This window comes from Amblyomma maculatum, chromosome 7 (genome assembly GCF_055883805.1).
Source record: "Amblyomma maculatum isolate TAMU_Amacu chromosome 7, ASM5588380v1, whole genome shotgun sequence".
Taxonomy (NCBI): Eukaryota; Metazoa; Arthropoda; class Arachnida; order Ixodida; family Ixodidae; genus Amblyomma; species Amblyomma maculatum.
The window spans coordinates 37,417,558-37,440,158 of NC_139350.1; positions in this window are offsets into that span (position 1 = coordinate 37,417,558).

Genomic DNA, 22,601 nt, shown 5'->3' on the forward strand with positions numbered 1-22,601 from the left:
ACGAAACAACTGAAAACTTGAGAGACAGCTGTGCGAAATCTAGAATGAGTAGCATGCACAGACCAGCGATGCTTCACGCCTCGCGCATCGTCTGTGCAAACAAAGATGTGCACAAAGAGTACCTAAACCATTGAATGCCTGTTAGAAACAGCATTATTTCCACAAAAGAGCTGCAGCATGCCCATTCAGCAAGTGCACGAAACAACTGAAAACTTGAGAGCCAGCTGTGCGAAATCTAGAATGAGTAGCATGCACAGACCAGCGATGCTTCACGCCTCGCGCATCGTCTGTGCAAACAAAGATGTGCACAAAGAGTACCTAAACCATTGAATGAATGTTAGAAACAGCATTGTTTCCACAAAATAACTGCAGCATGCCCATTCAGCAAGTGCACTATACAACTGAACACTTGAGAGTCAGCTGTGCGAAATCTAGAATGAGTAGCATGCACAGACCAGCGATGCTTCACGCCTCGCGCATCGTCTGTGCAAAACACAGATGTGCACGAAGAGTACCTAAACCATTGAATGCCTGTTAGAAACAGCATTATTTCCACAAAAGAGCTGCAGCATGCCCATTCAGCAAGTGCACGAAACAACTGAAAACTTGAGAGCCAGCTGTGCGAAATCTAGAATGAGTAGCATGCACAGACCAGCGATGCTTCACGCCTCGCGCATCGTCTGTGCAAACAAAGATGTGCACAAAGAGTACCTAAACCATTGAATGAATGTTAGAAACAGCATTGTTTCCAGAAAATAACTGCAGCATGCCCATTCAGCAAGTGCACTATACAACTGAAAACTTGAGAGCCAGCTGTGCGAAATCTAGAATGAGTAGCATGCACAGACCAGCGATGCTTCACGCCTCGCGCAGCGTCTGTGCAAACAAAGATGTGCACAAAGAGTACCTAAACCATTGAATGCCTGTTAGAAACAGCATTATTTCCACAAAATAACTGCAGCATGCCCATTCAGCAAGTGCACTATACAACTGAAAACTTGAGAGCCAGCTGTGCGAAATCTAGAATGAGTAGCATGCACAGACCAGCGATGCTTCACGCCTCGCGCAGCGTCTGTGCAAACAAAGATGTGCACAAAGAGTACCTAAACCATTGAATGCCTGTTAGAAACAGCATTATTTCCACAAAAGAGCTGCAGCATGCCCATTCACCAAGTGCACGGAACAACTGAAAACTTGAGAGCCAGCTGTGCGAAATCTAGAATGAGTAGCATGCACAGACCAGCGATGCTTCACGCCTCGCGCATCGTCTGTGCAAAACACAGATGTGCACGAAGGGTACCTAAACCATTGAATGCCTGTTAGAAACAGCATTATTTCCACAAAAGAGCTGCAGCATGCCCATTCAGCAAATGCACGAAACAACTGAAAACTTGAGAGCCAGCTGTGCGAAATCTAGAATGAGTAGCATGCACAGACCAGCGATGCTTCACGCCTCGCGCATCGTCTGTGCAAACAAACATGTGCACAAAGAGTACCTAAACCATTGAATGCCTGTTAGAAACAGCATTATTTCCACAAAATAACTGCAGCATGCCCATTCAGCAAGTGCACTATACAACTGAAAACTTGAGAGCCAGCTGTGCGAAATCTAGAATGAGTAGCATGCAGAGACCAGCGATGCTTCACGCCTCGCGCATCGTCTGTGCAAACAAAGATGTGCACAAAGAGTACCTAAACCATTGAATGCCTGTTAGAAACAGCATTATTTCCACAAAAGAGCTGCAGCATGCCCATTCAGCAAGTGCACGAAACAACTGAAAACTTGAGAGCCAGCTGTGCGAAATCTAGAATGAGTAGCATGCACAGACCAGCGATGCTTCACGCCTCGCGCATCGTCTGTGCAAAACACAGATGTGCACGAAGAGTACCTAAACCATTGAATGCCTGTTAGAAACAGCATTATTTCCACAAAAGAGCTGCAGCATGCCCATTCACCAAGTGCACGGAACAACTGAAAACTTGAGAGCCAGCTGTGCGAAATCTAGAATGAGTAGCATGCACAGACCAGCGATGCTTCACGCCTCGCGCATCGTCTGTGCAAAACAAAGATGTGCACAAAGAGTACCTAAACCATTGAATGCCTGTTAGAAACAGCATTATTTCCACAAAAGAGCTGCAGCATGCCCATTCAGCAAGCGCACGAAACAACTGAAAACTTGAGAGCCAGCTGTGCGAAATCTAGAATTAGTAGCATGCACAGACCAGCGATGCTTCACGCCTCGCGCATCCTCTGTGCAAACAAAGATGTGCACAAAGAGTACCTAAACCATTGAATGCCTGTTAGAAACAGCATTATTTTCACAAAATAACTGCAGCAGGCCCAGTCAGCAAGTGCACTATACAACTGAAAACTTGAGAGCCAGCTGTGCGAAATCTAGAATGAGTAGCATGCACAGACCAGCGATGCTTCACGCCTCGCGCATCGTCTGTGCAAACAAAGATGTGCACAAAGAGTACCTAAACCATTGAATGAATGTTAGAAACAGCATTGTTTCCAGAAAATAACTGCAGCATGCCCATTCAGCAAGTGCACTATACAACTGAAAACTTGAGAGTCAGCTGTGCGAAATCTAGAATGAGTAGCATGCACAGACCAGCGATGCTTCACGCCTCGCGCATCGTCTGTGCAAAACACAGATGTGCACGAAGAGTACCTAAACCATTGAATGCCTGTTAGAAACAGCATTATTTCCACAAAAGAGCTGCAGCATGCCCATTCAGCAAGTGCACGAAACAACTGAAAACTTGAGAGCCAGCTGTGCGAAATCTAGAATGAGTAGCATGCACAGACCAGCGATGCTTCACGCCTCGCGCATCGTCTGTGCAAACAAAGATGTGCACAAAGAGTACCTAAACCATTGAATGCCTGTTAGAAACAGCATTATTTCCACAAAAGAGCTGCAGCATGCCCATTCAGCAAGTGCACGAAACAACTGAAAACTTGAGAGCCAGCTGTGCGAAATCTAGAATGAGTAGCATGCACAGACCAGCGATGCTTCACGCCTCGCGCATCGTCTGTGCAAACAAAGATGTGCACAAAGAGTACCTAAACCATTGAATGAATGTTAGAAACAGCATTGTTTCCACAAAATAACTGCAGCATGCCCATTCAGCAAGTGCACTATACAACTGAACACTTGAGAGTCAGCTGTGCGAAATCTAGAATGAGTAGCATGCACAGACCAGCGATGCTTCACGCCTCGCGCATCGTCTGTGCAAAACACCGATGTGCACGAAGAGTACCTAAACCATTGAATGCCTGTTAGAAACAGCATTATTTCCACAAAAGAGCTGCAGCATGCCCATTCAGCAAGTGCACGAAACAACTGAAAACTTGAGAGCCAGCTGTGCGAAATCTAGAATGAGTAGCATGCACAGACCAGCGATGCTTCATGCCTCGCGCATCGTCTGTGCAAACAAAGATGTGCACAAAGAGTACCTAAACCATTGAATGAATGTTAGAAACAGCATTGTTTCCAGAAAATAACTGCAGCATGCCCATTCAGCAAGTGCACTATACACCTGAAAACTTGAGAGTCAGCTGTGCGAAATCTAGAATGAGTAGCATGCACAGACCAGCGATGCTTCACGCCTCGCGCATCGTCTGTGCAAAACACAGATGTGCACGAAGAGTACCTAAACCATTGAATGCCTGTTAGAAACAGCATTATTTCCACAAAAGAGCTGCAGCATGCCCATTCAGCAAGTGCACGAAACAACTGAAAACTTGAGAGCCAGCTGTGCGAAATCTAGAATGAGTAGCATGCACAGACCAGCGATGCTTCACGCCTCGCGCATCGTCTGTGCAAACAAAGATGTGCACAAAGAGTACCTAAACCATTGAATGCCTGTTAGAAACAGCATTATTTCCACAAAATAACTGCAGCATGCCCATTCAGCAAGTGCACTATACAACTGAAAACTTGAGGGCCAGCTGTGCGAAATCTAGAATGAGTAGCATGCACAGACCAGCGATGCTTCACGCCTCGCGCAGCGTCTGTGCAAACAAAGATGTGCACAAAGAGTACCTAAACCATTGAATGCCTGTTAGAAACAGCATTATTTCCACAAAAGAGCTGCAGCATGCCCATTCACCAAGTGCACGGAACAACTGAAAACTTGAGAGCCAGCTGTGCGAAATCTAGAATGAGTAGCATGCACAGACCAGCGATGCTTCACGCCTCGCGCATCGTCTGTGCAAAACACAGATGTGCACGAAGGGTACCTAAACCATTGAATGCCTGTTAGAAACAGCATTATTTCCACAAAAGAGCTGCAGCATGCCCATTCAGCAAATGCACGAAACAACTGAAAACTTGAGAGCCAGCTGTGCGAAATCTAGAATGAGTAGCATGCACAGACCAGCGATGCTTCACGCCTCGCGCATCGTCTGTGCAAACAAACATGTGCACAAAGAGTACCTAAACCATTGAATGCCTGTTAGAAACAGCATTATTTCCACAAAATAACTGCAGCATGCCCATTCAGCAAGTGCACTATACAACTGAAAACTTGAGAGCCAGCTGTGCGAAATCTAGAATGAGTAGCATGCAGAGACCAGCGATGCTTCACGCCTCGCGCATCGTCTGTGCAAACAAAGATGTGCACAAAGAGTACCTAAACCATTGAATGCCTGTTAGAAACAGCATTATTTCCACAAAAGAGCTGCAGCATGCCCATTCAGCAAGTGCACGAAACAACTGAAAACTTGAGAGCCAGCTGTGCGAAATCTAGAATGAGTAGCATGCACAGACCAGCGATGCTTCACGCCTCGCGCATCGTCTGTGCAAAACACAGATGTGCACGAAGAGTACCTAAACCATTGAATGCCTGTTAGAAACAGCATTATTTCCACAAAAGAGCTGCAGCATGCCCATTCAGCAAGTGCACGAAACAACTGAAAACTTGAGAGCCAGCTGTGCGAAATCTAGAATGAGTAGCATGCACAGACCAGCGATGCTTCACGCCTCGCGCATCGTCTGTGCAAAACAAAGATGTGACAAAGAGTACCTAAACCATTGAATGCCAGTTAGAAACAGCATTATTTCCGCAAAAGAGCTGCAGCATGCCCATTCAGCAAGTGCACGAAACAACTGAAAACTTGAGAGCCAGCTGTGCGAAATCTAGAATGAGTAGCATGTTCAGACCAGCGATGCTTCACGCCTCGCGCATCGTCTGTGCAAACAAAGATGTGCACAAAGAGTACCTAAACCATTGAATGCCTGTTAGAAAGAGCATTATTTCCACAAAATAACTGCAGCATGCCCATTCAGCAAGTGCACTATACAACTGAAAACTTGAGAGCCAGCTGTGCGAAATCTAGAATGAGTAGCATGCACAGACCAGCGATGCTTCACGCCTCGCGCAGCGTCTGTGCAAACAAAGATGTGCACAAAGAGTACCTAAACCATTGAATGCCTGTTAGAAACAGCATTATTTAAACAACAGAGCTGCAGCATGCCCATTCACCAAGTACACGGAACAACTGAAAACTTGAGAGCCAGCTGTGCGAAATCTGGAATGAGTAGCATGCACAGACCAGCGATGCTTCACGCCTCGCGCATCGTCTGTGCAAACAAACATGTGCACAAAGAGTACCTAAACCATTGAATGCCTGTTAGAAACAGCATTATTTCCACAAAATAACTGCAGCATGCCCATTCAGCAAGTGCACTATACAACTGAAAACTTGAGAGCCAGCTGTGCGAAATCTAGAACGAGTAGCATGCAGAGACCAGCGATGCTTCACGCCTCACGCATCGTCTGTGCAAACAAACATGTGCACAAAGAGTACCTAAACCATTGAATGCCTGTTAGAAACAGCATTATTTCCACAAAAGAGCTGAAGCATGCCCACTCAGCAAGTGCTCAAAACAACTGAAAACTTGAGAGCCAGCTGTGCGAAATCTGAAATGAGTAGCATGCAAAGACTAGCGATGCTCCACGCCTCACGCATCGTCTGTGCAAACACAAATGTGCACAAAGAGTACCTAAATCATTGAATGCCTGTTAGAAACAGCATTTTTTCCACAAAAGAGCTGAAGCATGCCCATTCAGCAAGTGCACAAAACAACTGAAAACTTGAGAGCCAGCTGTGCGAAATCTAGAATGAGTAGCATGCACAGACCAGCGATGCTTCACGCCTCGCGCATCGTCTGTGCAAACAAAGATGTGCACAAAGAGTACCTAAACCATTGAATGCCTGTTAGAAACAGCATTATTTCCACAAAATAACTGCAGCATGCCCATTCAGCAAGTGCACTATACAACTGAAAACTTGAGAGCCAGCTGTGCGAAATCTAGAATGAGTAGCATGCACAGACCAGCGATGCTTCATGCCTCGCGCATCGTCTGTGCAAACAAAGATGTGCACAAAGAGTACCTAAACCATTGAATGCCTGTTAGAAACAGCATTATTTCCACAAAAGAGCTGCAGCATGCCCATTCACCAAGTGCACGAAACAACTGAAAACTTGAGATCCAGCTGTGCGAAATCTAGAATCAGTAGCATGCACAGACCAGCGATGCTTCACGCCTCGCGCATCGTCTGTGCAAAACACAGATGTGCACGAAGAGTACCTAAACCATTGAATGCCTGTTAGAAACAGCATTATTTCCACAAAGGAGCTGCAGCATGCCCATTTAGAGAGTGCACGAAACAACTGAAAACTTGAGAGCCAGCTGTGCGAAATCTAGAATGAGTAGCATGCACAGACCAGCGATGCTTCACGCCTCGCGCATCGTCTATGCAAACAAAGATGTGCACGAAGAGTACCTAAACCATTGAATGCCTGTTAGAAACAGCATTATTTCCACAAAAGAGCTGCAGCATGCCCATTCAGCAAGTGCACGAAACAACTGAAAACTTGAGAGCCAGCTGTGCGAAATCTAGAATTAGTAGCATGCACAGACCAGCGATGCTTCACGCCTCGCGCATCCTCTGTGCAAACAAAGATGTGCACAAAGAGTTCCTAAACCATTGAATGCCTGTTAGAAACAGCATTATTTCCACAAAATAACTGCAGCATGCCCATTCAGCAAGTGCACTATACAACTGAAAACTTGAGAGCCAGCTGTGCGAAATCTAGAATGAGTAGCATGCACAGACCAGCGATGCTTCACGCCTCGCGCATCGTCTGTGCAAACAAAGATGGGCACAAAGAGTACCTAAACCATTGAATGCCTGTTAGAAACAGCATTATTTCCACAAAAGAGCTGCAGCATGCCCATTCAGCAAGTGCACGAAACAACTGAAAACTTGAGAGCCAGCTGTGCGAAATCTAGAATGAGTAGCATGCACAGACCAGCGATGCTTCACGCCTCACTCATCGTCTGTGCAAAACACAGATGTGCACGAAGAGTACCTAAACCATTGAATGCCTGTTAGAAACAGCATTATTTCCACAAAAGAGCTGCAGCATGCCCATTCAGCAAGTGGACGAAACAACTGAAAACTTGAGAGCCAGCTGTGCGAAATCTAGAATTAGTAGCATGCACAGACCAGCGATGCTTCACGCCTCGCGCATCCTCTGTGCAAACAAAGATGTGCACAAAGAGTACCTAAACCATTGAATGCCTGTTAGAAACAGCATTATTTCCACAAAATAACTGCAGCATGCCCAGTCATCAAGTGCACTATACAACTGAAAACTTGAGAGCCAGCTGTGCGAAATCTAGAATGAGTAGCATGCACAGACCAGCGATGCTTCACGCCTCGCGCATCGTCTGTGGAAACACAGATGTGCACAAAGAGTAACTAAACCATTGAATGCCTGTCAGAAACAGCATTATTTCCGCAAAAGAGCTGCAGCATGCCCATTCAGCAAGTGCACGAAACAACTGAAAACTTGAGAGCCAGCTGTGCGAAATCTAGAATGAGTAGCATGCACAGACCAGCGATGCTTCACGCCTCGCGCATCGTCTGTGCAAAACACAGATGTGCACGAAGAGTGCCTAAACCATTGAATGCCTGTTAGAAACAGCATTATTTCCACATAAGAGCTGCAGCATGCCCATTCAGCAAGTGCACGAAACAACTGAAAACTTGAGAGCCAGCTGTGCGAAATCTAGAATCAGTAGCATCCACAGACCAGCGATGCTTCACGCCTCGCGCATCGTCTGTGCAAACAAAGATGTGCACGAAGAGTACCTAAACCATTGAATGAATGTTAGAAACAGCATTATTTCCACAAAATAAGTGCAGCATGCCCATTCAGCAAGTGCACTATACAACTGAAAACTTGAGAGCCAGCTGTGCGAAATCTAGAATGAGTAGCATGCACAGACTAGCGATGCTTCACGCCTCGCGCATCGTCTGTGCAAAACACAGATGTGCACGAAGAGTACCTAAACCATTGAATGCCTGTTAGAAACAGCATTATTTCCACATAAGAGCTGCAGCATGCCCATTCAGCAAGTGCACGAAACAACTGAAAACTTGAGAGCCAGCTGTGCGAAATCTAGAATGAGTAGCATGCACAGACCAGCGATGCTTCACGCCTCGCGCATCGTCTGTGCAAACAAAGATGTGCACAAAGAGTACCTAAACCATTGAATGCCTGTTAGAAGAAGCATTATTTCCACAAAAGAGCTGCAGCATGCCCATTCAGCAAGTGCACGAAACAACTGAAAACTTGAGAGCCAGCTGTGCGAAATCTAGAATTAGTAGCATGCACAGACCAGCGATGCTTCACGCCTCGCGCATCCTCTGTGCAAACAAAGATGTGCACAAAGAGTACCTAAACCATTGAATGCCTGTTAGAAACAGCATTATTTCCACAAAATAACTGCAGCATGCCCATTCAGCAAGTGCACTATACAACTGAAAACTTGAGAGCCAGCTGTGCGAAATCTAGAATGAGTAGCATGCACAGACCAGCGATGCTTCACGCCTCGCGCATCGTCTGTGCAAAACAAAGATGTGACAAAGAGTACCTAAACCATTGAATGCCTGTTAGAAACAGCATTATTTCCGCAAAAGAGCTGCAGCATGCCCATTCAGCAAGTGCACGAAACAACTGAAAACTTGAGAGCCAGCTGTGCGAAATCTAGAATGAGTAGCATGCACAGACCAGCGATGCTTCACGCCTCGCGCATCGTCTGTGCAAACAAAGATGTGCACAAAGAGTACCTAAACCATTGAATGCCTGTTAGAAACAGCATTATTTCCACAAAATAACTGCAGCATGCCCATTCAGCAAGTGCACTATACAACTGAAAACTTGAGAGCCAGCTGTGCGAAATCTAGAATGAGTAGCATGCACAGACCAGCGATGCTTCACGCCTCGCGCATCGTCTGTGCAAAACAAAGATGTGACAAAGAGTACCTAAACCATTGAATGCCTGTTAGAAACAGCATTATTTCCGCAAAAGAGCTGCAGCATGCCCATTCAGCAAGTGCACGAAACAACTGAAAACTTGAGAGCCAGCTGTGCGAAATCTAGAATGAGTAGCATGCACAGACCAGCGATGCTTCACGCCTCGCGCATCGTCTGTGCAAACAAAGATGTGCACAAAGAGTACCTAAACCATTGAATGAATGTCAGAAACAGCATTGTTTCCACAAAATAACTGCAGCATGCCCATTCAGCAAGTGCACTATACAACTGAACACTTGAGAGTCAGCTGTGCGAAATCTAGAATGAGTAGCATGCACAGACCAGCGATGCTTCACGCCTCGCGCATCGTCTGTGCAAACAAAGATGTGCACAAAGAGTACCTAAACCATTGAATGAATGTCAGAAACAGCATTGTTTCCACAAAATAACTGCAGCATGCCCATTCAGCAAGTGCACTATACAACTGAACACTTGAGAGTCAGCTGTGCGAAATCTAGAATGAGTAGCATGCACAGACCAGCGATGCTTCACGCCTCGCGCATCGTCTGTGCAAAACACAGATGTGCACGAAGAGTACCTAAACCATTGAATGCCTGTTAGAAACAGCATTATTTCCACAAAAGAGCTGCAGCATGCCCATTCAGCAAGTGCACGAAACAACTGAAAACTTGAGAGCCAGCTGTGCGAAATCTAGAATGAGTAGCATGCACAGACCAGCGATGCTTCACGCCTCGCGCATCGTCTGTGCAAACAAAGATGTGCACAAAGAGTACCTAAACCATTGAATGCCTGTTAGAAACAGCATTATTTCCACAAAAGAGCTGCAGCATGCCCATTCAGCAAGCGCACGAAACAACTGAAAACTTGAGAGCCAGCTGTGCGAAATCTAGAATTAGTAGCATGCACAGACCAGCGATGCTTCACGCCTCGCGCATCCTCTGTGCAAACAAAGATGTGCACAAAGAGTACCTAAACCATTGAATGCCTGTTAGAAACAGCATTATTTTCACAAAATAACTGCAGCAGGCCCAGTCAGCAAGTGCACTATACAACTGAAAACTTGAGAGCCAGCTGTGCGAAATCTAGAATGAGTAGCATGCACAGACCAGCGATGCTTCACGCCTCGCGCATCGTCTGTGCAAACAAAGATGTGCACAAAGAGTACCTAAACCATTGAATGAATGTTAGAAACAGCATTGTTTCCAGAAAATAACTGCAGCATGCCCATTCAGCAAGTGCACTATACAACTGAAAACTTGAGAGTCAGCTGTGCGAAATCTAGAATGAGTAGCATGCACAGACCAGCGATGCTTCACGCCTCGCGCATCGTCTGTGCAAAACACAGATGTGCACGAAGAGTACCTAAACCATTGAATGCCTGTTAGAAACAGCATTATTTCCACAAAAGAGCTGCAGCATGCCCATTCAGCAAGTGCACGAAACAACTGAAAACTTGAGAGACAGCTGTGCGAAATCTAGAATGAGTAGCATGCACAGACCAGCGATGCTTCACGCCTCGCGCATCGTCTGTGCAAACAAAGATGTGCACAAAGAGTACCTAAACCATTGAATGCCTGTTAGAAACAGCATTATTTCCACAAAAGAGCTGCAGCATGCCCATTCAGCAAGTGCACGAAACAACTGAAAACTTGAGAGCCAGCTGTGCGAAATCTAGAATGAGTAGCATGCACAGACCAGCGATGCTTCACGCCTCGCGCATCGTCTGTGCAAACAAAGATGTGCACAAAGAGTACCTAAACCATTGAATGAATGTTAGAAACAGCATTGTTTCCACAAAATAACTGCAGCATGCCCATTCAGCAAGTGCACTATACAACTGAACACTTGAGAGTCAGCTGTGCGAAATCTAGAATGAGTAGCATGCACAGACCAGCGATGCTTCACGCCTCGCGCATCGTCTGTGCAAAACACAGATGTGCACGAAGAGTACCTAAACCATTGAATGCCTGTTAGAAACAGCATTATTTCCACAAAAGAGCTGCAGCATGCCCATTCAGCAAGTGCACGAAACAACTGAAAACTTGAGAGCCAGCTGTGCGAAATCTAGAATGAGTAGCATGCACAGACCAGCGATGCTTCACGCCTCGCGCATCGTCTGTGCAAACAAAGATGTGCACAAAGAGTACCTAAACCATTGAATGAATGTTAGAAACAGCATTGTTTCCAGAAAATAACTGCAGCATGCCCATTCAGCAAGTGCACTATACAACTGAAAACTTGAGAGCCAGCTGTGCGAAATCTAGAATGAGTAGCATGCACAGACCAGCGATGCTTCACGCCTCGCGCAGCGTCTGTGCAAACAAAGATGTGCACAAAGAGTACCTAAACCATTGAATGCCTGTTAGAAACAGCATTATTTCCACAAAATAACTGCAGCATGCCCATTCAGCAAGTGCACTATACAACTGAAAACTTGAGAGCCAGCTGTGCGAAATCTAGAATGAGTAGCATGCACAGACCAGCGATGCTTCACGCCTCGCGCAGCGTCTGTGCAAACAAAGATGTGCACAAAGAGTACCTAAACCATTGAATGCCTGTTAGAAACAGCATTATTTCCACAAAAGAGCTGCAGCATGCCCATTCACCAAGTGCACGGAACAACTGAAAACTTGAGAGCCAGCTGTGCGAAATCTAGAATGAGTAGCATGCACAGACCAGCGATGCTTCACGCCTCGCGCATCGTCTGTGCAAAACACAGATGTGCACGAAGGGTACCTAAACCATTGAATGCCTGTTAGAAACAGCATTATTTCCACAAAAGAGCTGCAGCATGCCCATTCAGCAAATGCACGAAACAACTGAAAACTTGAGAGCCAGCTGTGCGAAATCTAGAATGAGTAGCATGCACAGACCAGCGATGCTTCACGCCTCGCGCATCGTCTGTGCAAACAAACATGTGCACAAAGAGTACCTAAACCATTGAATGCCTGTTAGAAACAGCATTATTTCCACAAAATAACTGCAGCATGCCCATTCAGCAAGTGCACTATACAACTGAAAACTTGAGAGCCAGCTGTGCGAAATCTAGAATGAGTAGCATGCAGAGACCAGCGATGCTTCACGCCTCGCGCATCGTCTGTGCAAACAAAGATGTGCACAAAGAGTACCTAAACCATTGAATGCCTGTTAGAAACAGCATTATTTCCACAAAAGAGCTGCAGCATGCCCATTCAGCAAGTGCACGAAACAACTGAAAACTTGAGAGCCAGCTGTGCGAAATCTAGAATGAGTAGCATGCACAGACCAGCGATGCTTCACGCCTCGCGCATCGTCTGTGCAAAACACAGATGTGCACGAAGAGTACCTAAACCATTGAATGCCTGTTAGAAACAGCATTATTTCCACAAAAGAGCTGCAGCATGCCCATTCACCAAGTGCACGGAACAACTGAAAACTTGAGAGCCAGCTGTGCGAAATCTAGAATGAGTAGCATGCACAGACCAGCGATGCTTCACGCCTCGCGCATCGTCTGTGCAAAACAAAGATGTGCACAAAGAGTACCTAAACCATTGAATGCCTGTTAGAAACAGCATTATTTCCACAAAAGAGCTGCAGCATGCCCATTCAGCAAGCGCACGAAACAACTGAAAACTTGAGAGCCAGCTGTGCGAAATCTAGAATTAGTAGCATGCACAGACCAGCGATGCTTCACGCCTCGCGCATCCTCTGTGCAAACAAAGATGTGCACAAAGAGTACCTAAACCATTGAATGCCTGTTAGAAACAGCATTATTTTCACAAAATAACTGCAGCAGGCCCAGTCAGCAAGTGCACTATACAACTGAAAACTTGAGAGCCAGCTGTGCGAAATCTAGAATGAGTAGCATGCACAGACCAGCGATGCTTCACGCCTCGCGCATCGTCTGTGCAAACAAAGATGTGCACAAAGAGTACCTAAACCATTGAATGAATGTTAGAAACAGCATTGTTTCCAGAAAATAACTGCAGCATGCCCATTCAGCAAGTGCACTATACAACTGAAAACTTGAGAGTCAGCTGTGCGAAATCTAGAATGAGTAGCATGCACAGACCAGCGATGCTTCACGCCTCGCGCATCGTCTGTGCAAAACACAGATGTGCACGAAGAGTACCTAAACCATTGAATGCCTGTTAGAAACAGCATTATTTCCACAAAAGAGCTGCAGCATGCCCATTCAGCAAGTGCACGAAACAACTGAAAACTTGAGAGCCAGCTGTGCGAAATCTAGAATGAGTAGCATGCACAGACCAGCGATGCTTCACGCCTCGCGCATCGTCTGTGCAAACAAAGATGTGCACAAAGAGTACCTAAACCATTGAATGCCTGTTAGAAACAGCATTATTTCCACAAAAGAGCTGCAGCATGCCCATTCAGCAAGTGCACGAAACAACTGAAAACTTGAGAGCCAGCTGTGCGAAATCTAGAATGAGTAGCATGCACAGACCAGCGATGCTTCACGCCTCGCGCATCGTCTGTGCAAACAAAGATGTGCACAAAGAGTACCTAAACCATTGAATGAATGTTAGAAACAGCATTGTTTCCACAAAATAACTGCAGCATGCCCATTCAGCAAGTGCACTATACAACTGAACACTTGAGAGTCAGCTGTGCGAAATCTAGAATGAGTAGCATGCACAGACCAGCGATGCTTCACGCCTCGCGCATCGTCTGTGCAAAACACCGATGTGCACGAAGAGTACCTAAACCATTGAATGCCTGTTAGAAACAGCATTATTTCCACAAAAGAGCTGCAGCATGCCCATTCAGCAAGTGCACGAAACAACTGAAAACTTGAGAGCCAGCTGTGCGAAATCTAGAATGAGTAGCATGCACAGACCAGCGATGCTTCATGCCTCGCGCATCGTCTGTGCAAACAAAGATGTGCACAAAGAGTACCTAAACCATTGAATGAATGTTAGAAACAGCATTGTTTCCAGAAAATAACTGCAGCATGCCCATTCAGCAAGTGCACTATACACCTGAAAACTTGAGAGTCAGCTGTGCGAAATCTAGAATGAGTAGCATGCACAGACCAGCGATGCTTCACGCCTCGCGCATCGTCTGTGCAAAACACAGATGTGCACGAAGAGTACCTAAACCATTGAATGCCTGTTAGAAACAGCATTATTTCCACAAAAGAGCTGCAGCATGCCCATTCAGCAAGTGCACGAAACAACTGAAAACTTGAGAGCCAGCTGTGCGAAATCTAGAATGAGTAGCATGCACAGACCAGCGATGCTTCACGCCTCGCGCATCGTCTGTGCAAACAAAGATGTGCACAAAGAGTACCTAAACCATTGAATGCCTGTTAGAAACAGCATTATTTCCACAAAATAACTGCAGCATGCCCATTCAGCAAGTGCACTATACAACTGAAAACTTGAGGGCCAGCTGTGCGAAATCTAGAATGAGTAGCATGCACAGACCAGCGATGCTTCACGCCTCGCGCAGCGTCTGTGCAAACAAAGATGTGCACAAAGAGTACCTAAACCATTGAATGCCTGTTAGAAACAGCATTATTTCCACAAAAGAGCTGCAGCATGCCCATTCACCAAGTGCACGGAACAACTGAAAACTTGAGAGCCAGCTGTGCGAAATCTAGAATGAGTAGCATGCACAGACCAGCGATGCTTCACGCCTCGCGCATCGTCTGTGCAAAACACAGATGTGCACGAAGGGTACCTAAACCATTGAATGCCTGTTAGAAACAGCATTATTTCCACAAAAGAGCTGCAGCATGCCCATTCAGCAAATGCACGAAACAACTGAAAACTTGAGAGCCAGCTGTGCGAAATCTAGAATGAGTAGCATGCACAGACCAGCGATGCTTCACGCCTCGCGCATCGTCTGTGCAAACAAACATGTGCACAAAGAGTACCTAAACCATTGAATGCCTGTTAGAAACAGCATTATTTCCACAAAATAACTGCAGCATGCCCATTCAGCAAGTGCACTATACAGCTGAAAACTTGAGAGCCAGCTGTGCGAAATCTAGAATGAGTAGCATGCAGAGACCAGCGATGCTTCACGCCTCGCGCATCGTCTGTGCAAACAAAGATGTGCACAAAGAGTACCTAAACCATTGAATGCCTGTTAGAAACAGCATTATTTCCACAAAAGAGCTGCAGCATGCCCATTCAGCAAGTGCACGAAACAACTGAAAACTTGAGAGCCAGCTGTGCGAAATCTAGAATGAGTAGCATGCACAGACCAGCGATGCTTCACGCCTCGCGCATCGTCTGTGCAAAACACAGATGTGCACGAAGAGTACCTAAACCATTGAATGCCTGTTAGAAACAGCATTATTTCCACAAAAGAGCTGCAGCATGCCCATTCAGCAAGTGCACGAAACAACTGAAAACTTGAGAGCCAGCTGTGCGAAATCTAGAATGAGTAGCATGCACAGACCAGCGATGCTTCACGCCTCGCGCATCGTCTGTGCAAAACAAAGATGTGACAAAGAGTACCTAAACCATTGAATGCCAGTTAGAAACAGCATTATTTCCGCAAAAGAGCTGCAGCATGCCCATTCAGCAAGTGCACGAAACAACTGAAAACTTGAGAGCCAGCTGTGCGAAATCTAGAATGAGTAGCATGTTCAGACCAGCGATGCTTCACGCCTCGCGCATCGTCTGTGCAAACAAAGATGTGCACAAAGAGTACCTAAACCATTGAATGCCTGTTAGAAAGAGCATTATTTCCACAAAATAACTGCAGCATGCCCATTCAGCAAGTGCACTATACAACTGAAAACTTGAGAGCCAGCTGTGCGAAATCTAGAATGAGTAGCATGCACAGACCAGCGATGCTTCACGCCTCGCGCAGCGTCTGTGCAAACAAAGATGTGCACAAAGAGTACCTAAACCATTGAATGCCTGTTAGAAACAGCATTATTTAAACAACAGAGCTGCAGCATGCCCATTCACCAAGTACACGGAACAACTGAAAACTTGAGAGCCAGCTGTGCGAAATCTGGAATGAGTAGCATGCACAGACCAGCGATGCTTCACGCCTCGCGCATCGTCTGTGCAAACAAACATGTGCACAAAGAGTACCTAAACCATTGAATGCCTGTTAGAAACAGCATTATTTCCACAAAATAACTGCAGCATGCCCATTCAGCAAGTGCACTATACAACTGAAAACTTGAGAGCCAGCTGTGCGAAATCTAGAACGAGTAGCATGCAGAGACCAGCGATGCTTCACGCCTCACGCATCGTCTGTGCAAACAAACATGTGCACAAAGAGTACCTAAACCATTGAATGCCTGTTAGAAACAGCATTATTTCCACAAAAGAGCTGAAGCATGCCCACTCAGCAAGTGCTCAAAACAACTGAAAACTTGAGAGCCAGCTGTGCGAAATCTGAAATGAGTAGCATGCAAAGACTAGCGATGCTCCACGCCTCACGCATCGTCTGTGCAAACACAAATGTGCACAAAGAGTACCTAAATCATTGAATGCCTGTTAGAAACAGCATTTTTTCCACAAAAGAGCTGAAGCATGCCCATTCAGCAAGTGCACAAAACAACTGAAAACTTGAGAGCCAGCTGTGCGAAATCTAGAATCAGTAGCATGCACAGACCAGTGATGCTTCACGCCTCGCGCATCGTCTGTGCAAAACAAAGATGTGCACAAAGAGTACCTAAACCATTGAATGCCTGTTAGAAACAGCATTATTTCCACAAAAGAGCTGCAGCATGCCCATTCAGCAAGTGCACGAAACAACTGAAAACTTGAGAGCCAGCTGTGCGAAATCTAGAATGCGTAGCATGCACAGACAAGCGATGCTTCACGCCTCGCGCATCGTCTGTGCAAACACAGATGTGCACAAAGGGTACCTAAACCATTGAATGCCTGTTAGAAACAGCATTATTTCCACAAAAGAGCTGCAGCATGCCCATTCAGCAAGTGCACGAAACAACTGAAAACTTGAGAGCCAGCTGTGCGAAATCTAGAATGCGTAGCATGCACAGACAAGCGATGCTTCACGCCTCGCGCATCGTCTGTGGAAACACAGATGTGCACAAAGAGTAACTAAACCATTGAATGCCTGTCAGAAACAGCATTATTTCCACAAAAGAACTGCAGCATGCCCATTCAGCAAGTGCACAAAACAACTGAAAACTTGAGAGCCAGCTGTGCGAAATCTAGAATGAGTATCATGCACAGACAAGCGATGCTTCACGCCTCCCGCATCGTCTGTGCAAACACAGATATGCACAAAGAGTACCTAAACCATTGAATGCCTGTTAGAAACGGCATTATTTCCACAAAAGAGCTGAAACATGCCCATTCAGCAAGTGCACAAAACAACTGAAAACTTGAGAGCCAGCTGTGCAAAATCTGAAATTAGTAGCATGCACAGACTAGCGATGCTCCTTGCCTCGCGCATCGTCTGTGCAAACACAGATGTGCACAAAGAGTACCTAAACCATTGAATGCCTGTTAGAAGCAGCATTATTTCCACAAAAGAGCTGAAGCATGCCCATTCAGCAAGTGCACAAAACAACTGAAAACTTGAGAGCCAGCTGTGCAAAATCTGAAATGAGTAGCATGCAAAGACTAGCGATGCTCCACGCCTCACGCATCGTCTGTGCAAACACAGATGTGCACAAAGAGTACCTAAACCACTGAATGCGTGTTAGAAACAGCATTATTTCCACAAAAGAGCTGCAGCATGCCCATTCAGCAAGTGCACAAAACAACTGAAAACTTGAGAGCCAGCTGTGCGAAATCTAGAATGAGTAGCATGCACAGACCAGCGATGCTTCACGCCTCGCGCATCGTCTGTGCAAACAAAGATGTGCACAAAGAGTACCTAAACCATTGAATGCCTGTTAGAAACAGCATTATTTCCACAAAATAACTGCAGCATGCCCATTCAGCAAGTGCACTATACAACTGAAAACTTGAGAGCCAGCTGTGCGAAATCTAGAATGAGTAGCATGCACAGACCAGCGATGCTTCATGCCTCGCGCATCGTCTGTGCAAACAAAGATGTGCACAAAGAGTACCTAAACCATTGAATGCCTGTTAGAAACAGCATTATTTCCACAAAAGAGCTGCAGCATGCCCATTCACCAAGTGCACGAAACAACTGAAAACTTGAGATCCAGCTGTGCGAAATCTAGAATCAGTAGCATGCACAGACCAGCGATGCTTCACGCCTCGCGCATCGTCTGTGCAAAACACAGATGTGCACGAAGAGTACCTAAACCATTGAATGCCTGTTAGAAACAGCATTATTTCCACAAAGGAGCTGCAGCATGCCCATTTAGAGAGTGCACGAAACAACTGAAAACTTGAGAGCCAGCTGTGCGAAATCTAGAATGAGTAGCATGCACAGACCAGCGATGCTTCACGCCTCGCGCATCGTCTATGCAAACAAAGATGTGCACGAAGAGTACCTAAACCATTGAATGCCTGTTAGAAACAGCATTATTTCCACAAAAGAGCTGCAGCATGCCCATTCAGCAAGTGCACGAAACAACTGAAAACTTGAGAGCCAGCTGTGCGAAATCTAGAATTAGTAGCATGCACAGACCAGCGATGCTTCACGCCTCGCGCATCCTCTGTGCAAACAAAGATGTGCACAAAGAGTTCCTAAACCATTGAATGCCTGTTAGAAACAGCATTATTTCCACAAAATAACTGCAGCATGCCCATTCAGCAAGTGCACTATACAACTGAAAACTTGAGAGCCAGCTGTGCGAAATCTAGAATGAGTAGCATGCACAGACCAGCGATGCTTCACGCCTCGCGCATCGTCTGTGCAAACAAAGATGGGCACAAAGAGTACCTAAACCATTGAATGCCTGTTAGAAACAGCATTATTTCCACAAAAGAGCTGCAGCATGCCCATTCAGCAAGTGCACGAAACAACTGAAAACTTGAGAGCCAGCTGTGCGAAATCTAGAATGAGTAGCATGCACAGACCAGCGATGCTTCACGCCTCACTCATCGTCTGTGCAAAACACAGATGTGCACGAAGAGTACCTAAACCATTGAATGCCTGTTAGAAACAGCATTATTTCCACAAAAGAGCTGCAGCATGCCCATTCAGCAAGTGGACGAAACAACTGAAAACTTGAGAGCCAGCTGTGCGAAATCTAGAATTAGTAGCATGCACAGACCAGCGATGCTTCACGCCTCGCGCATCCTCTGTGCAAACAAAGATGTGCACAAAGAGTACCTAAACCATTGAATGCCTGTTAGAAACAGCATTATTTCCACAAAATAACTGCAGCATGCCCAGTCATCAAGTGCACTATACAACTGAAAACTTGAGAGCCAGCTGTGCGAAATCTAGAATGAGTAGCATGCACAGACCAGCGATGCTTCACGCCTCGCGCATCGTCTGTGGAAACACAGATGTGCACAAAGAGTAACTAAACCATTGAATGCCTGTCAGAAACAGCATTATTTCCACAAAAGAACTGCAGCATGCCCATTCAGCAAGTGCACAAAACAACTGAAAACTTAAGAGCCAGCTGTGCGAAATCTAGAATGAGTAGCATGCACAGACAAGCGATGCTTCACGCCTCCCGCATCGTCTGTGCAAACACAGATATGCACAAAGAGTACCTAAACCATTGAATGCCTGTTAGAAACGGCATTATTTCCACAAAAGAGCTGAAACATGCCCATTCAGCAAGTGCACAAAACAACTGAAAACTTGAGAGCCAGCTGTGCAAAATCTGAAATTAGTAGCATGCACAGACTAGCGATGCTCCATGCCTCGCGCATCGTCTGTGCAAACACAGATGTGCACAAAGAGTACCTAAACCATTGAATGCCTGTTAGAAACAGCATTATTTCCACAAAATAACTGCAGCATGCCCATTCAGCAAGTGCACTATACAACTGAAAACTTGAGAGCCAGCTGTGCGAAATCTAGAATGAGTAGCATGCACAGACCAGCGATGCTTCACGCCTCGCGCAGCGTCTGTGCAAACAAAGATGTGCACAAAGAGTACCTAAACCATTGAATGCCTGTTAGAAACAGCATTATTTAAACAACAGAGCTGCAGCATGCCCATTCACCAAGTACACGGAACAACTGAAAACTTGAGAGCCAGCTGTGCGAAATCTAGAATGAGTAGCATGCACAGACCAGCGATGCTTCACGCCTCGCGCATCGTCTGTGCAAACAAACATGTGCACAAAGAGTACCTAAACCATTGAATGCCTGTTAGAAACAGCATTATTTCCACAAAATAACTGCAGCATGCCCATTCAGCAAGTGCACTATACAACTGAAAACATGAGAGCCAGCTGTGCGAAATCTAGAACGAGTAGCATGCAGAGACCAGCGATGCTTCACGCCTCGCGCATCGTCTGTGCAAACAAAGATGTGCACAAAGAGTACCTAAACCATTGAATGCCTGTTAGAAACAGCATTATTTCCACAAAAGAGCTGAAGCATGCCCACTCAGCAAGTGCTCAAAACAACTGAAAACTTGAGAGCCAGCTGTGCGAAATCTGAAATGAGTAGCATGCAAAGACTAGCGATGCTCCACGCCTCACGCATCGTCTGTGCAAACACAAATGTGCACAAAGAGTACCTAAATCATTGAATGCCTGTTAGAAACAGCATTTTTTCCACAAAAGAGCTGAAGCATGCCCATTCAGCAAGTGCACAAAACAACTGAAAACTTGAGAGCCAGCTGTGCGAAATCTAGAATCAGTAGCATGCACAGACCAGCGATGCTTCACGCCTCGCGCATCGTCTGTGCAAAACAAAGATGTGCACAAAGAGTACCTAAACCATTGAATGCCTGTTAGAAACAGCATTATTTCCACAAAAGAGCTGCAGCATGCCATTTCAGCAAGTGCACGAAACAACTGAAAACTTGAGAGCCAGCTGTGCGAAATCTAGAATGCGTAGCATGCACAGACAAGCGATGCTTCACGCCTCGCGCATCGTCTGTGCAAACACAGATGTGCACAAAGGGTACCTAAACCATTGAATGCCTGTTAGAAACAGCATTATTTCCACAAAAGAGCTGCAGCATGCCCATTCAGCAAGTGCACGAAACAACTGAAAACTTGAGAGCCAGCTGTGCGAAATCTAGAATGCGTAGCATGCACAGACAAGCGATGCTTCACGCCTCGCGCATCGTCTGTGGAAACACAGATGTGCACAAAGAGTAACTAAACCATTGAATGCCTGTCAGAAACAGCATTATTTCCACAAAAGAACTGCAGCATGCCCATTCAGCAAGTGCACAAAACAACTGAAAACTTGAGAGCCAGCTGTGCGAAATCTAGAATGAGTATCATGCACAGACAAGCGATGCTTCACGCCTCCCGCATCGTCTGCGCAAACACAGATATGCACAAAGAGTACCTAAACCATTGAATGCCTGTTAGAAACGGCATTATTTCCACAAAAGAGCTGAAACATGCCCATTCAGCAAGTGCACAAAACAACTGAAAACTTGAGAGCCAGCTGTGCAAAATCTGAAATTAGTAGCATGCACAGACTAGCGATGCTCCATGCCTCGCGCATCGTCTGTGCAAACACAGATGTGCACAAAGAGTACCTAAACCATTGAATGCCTGTTAGAAACAGCATTATTTCCACAAAAGAGCTGAAGCATGCCCATTCAGCAAGTGCACAAAACAACTGAAAACTTGAGAGCCAGCTGTGCAAAATCTGAAATGAGTAGCATGCAAAGACTAGCGATGCTCCACGCCTCACGCATCGTCTGTGCAAACACAGATGTGCACAAAGAGTACCTAAACCACTGAATGCGTGTTAGAAACAGCATTATTTCCACAAAAGAGCTGCAGCATGCCCATTCAGCAAGTGCACAAAACAACTGAAAACTTGAGAGCCAGCTGTGCGAAATCTAGAATGAGTAGCATGCACAGACCAGCGATGCTTCACGCCTCGCGCATCGTCTGTGCAAACAAAGATGTGCACAAAGAGTACCTAAACCATTGAATGCCTGTTAGAAACAGCATTATTTCCACAAAATAACTGCAGCATGCCCATTCAGCAAGTGCACTATACAACTGAAAACTTGAGAGCCAGCTGTGCGAAATCTAGAATGAGTAGCATGCACAGACCAGCGATGCTTCACGCCTCGCGCATCGTCTGTGCAAACAAAGATGTGCACAAAGAGTACCTAAACCATTGAATGCCTGTTAGAAACAGCATTATTTCCACAAAAGAGCTGCAGCATGCCCATTCACCAAGTGCACGAAACAACTGAAAACTTGAGATCCAGCTGTG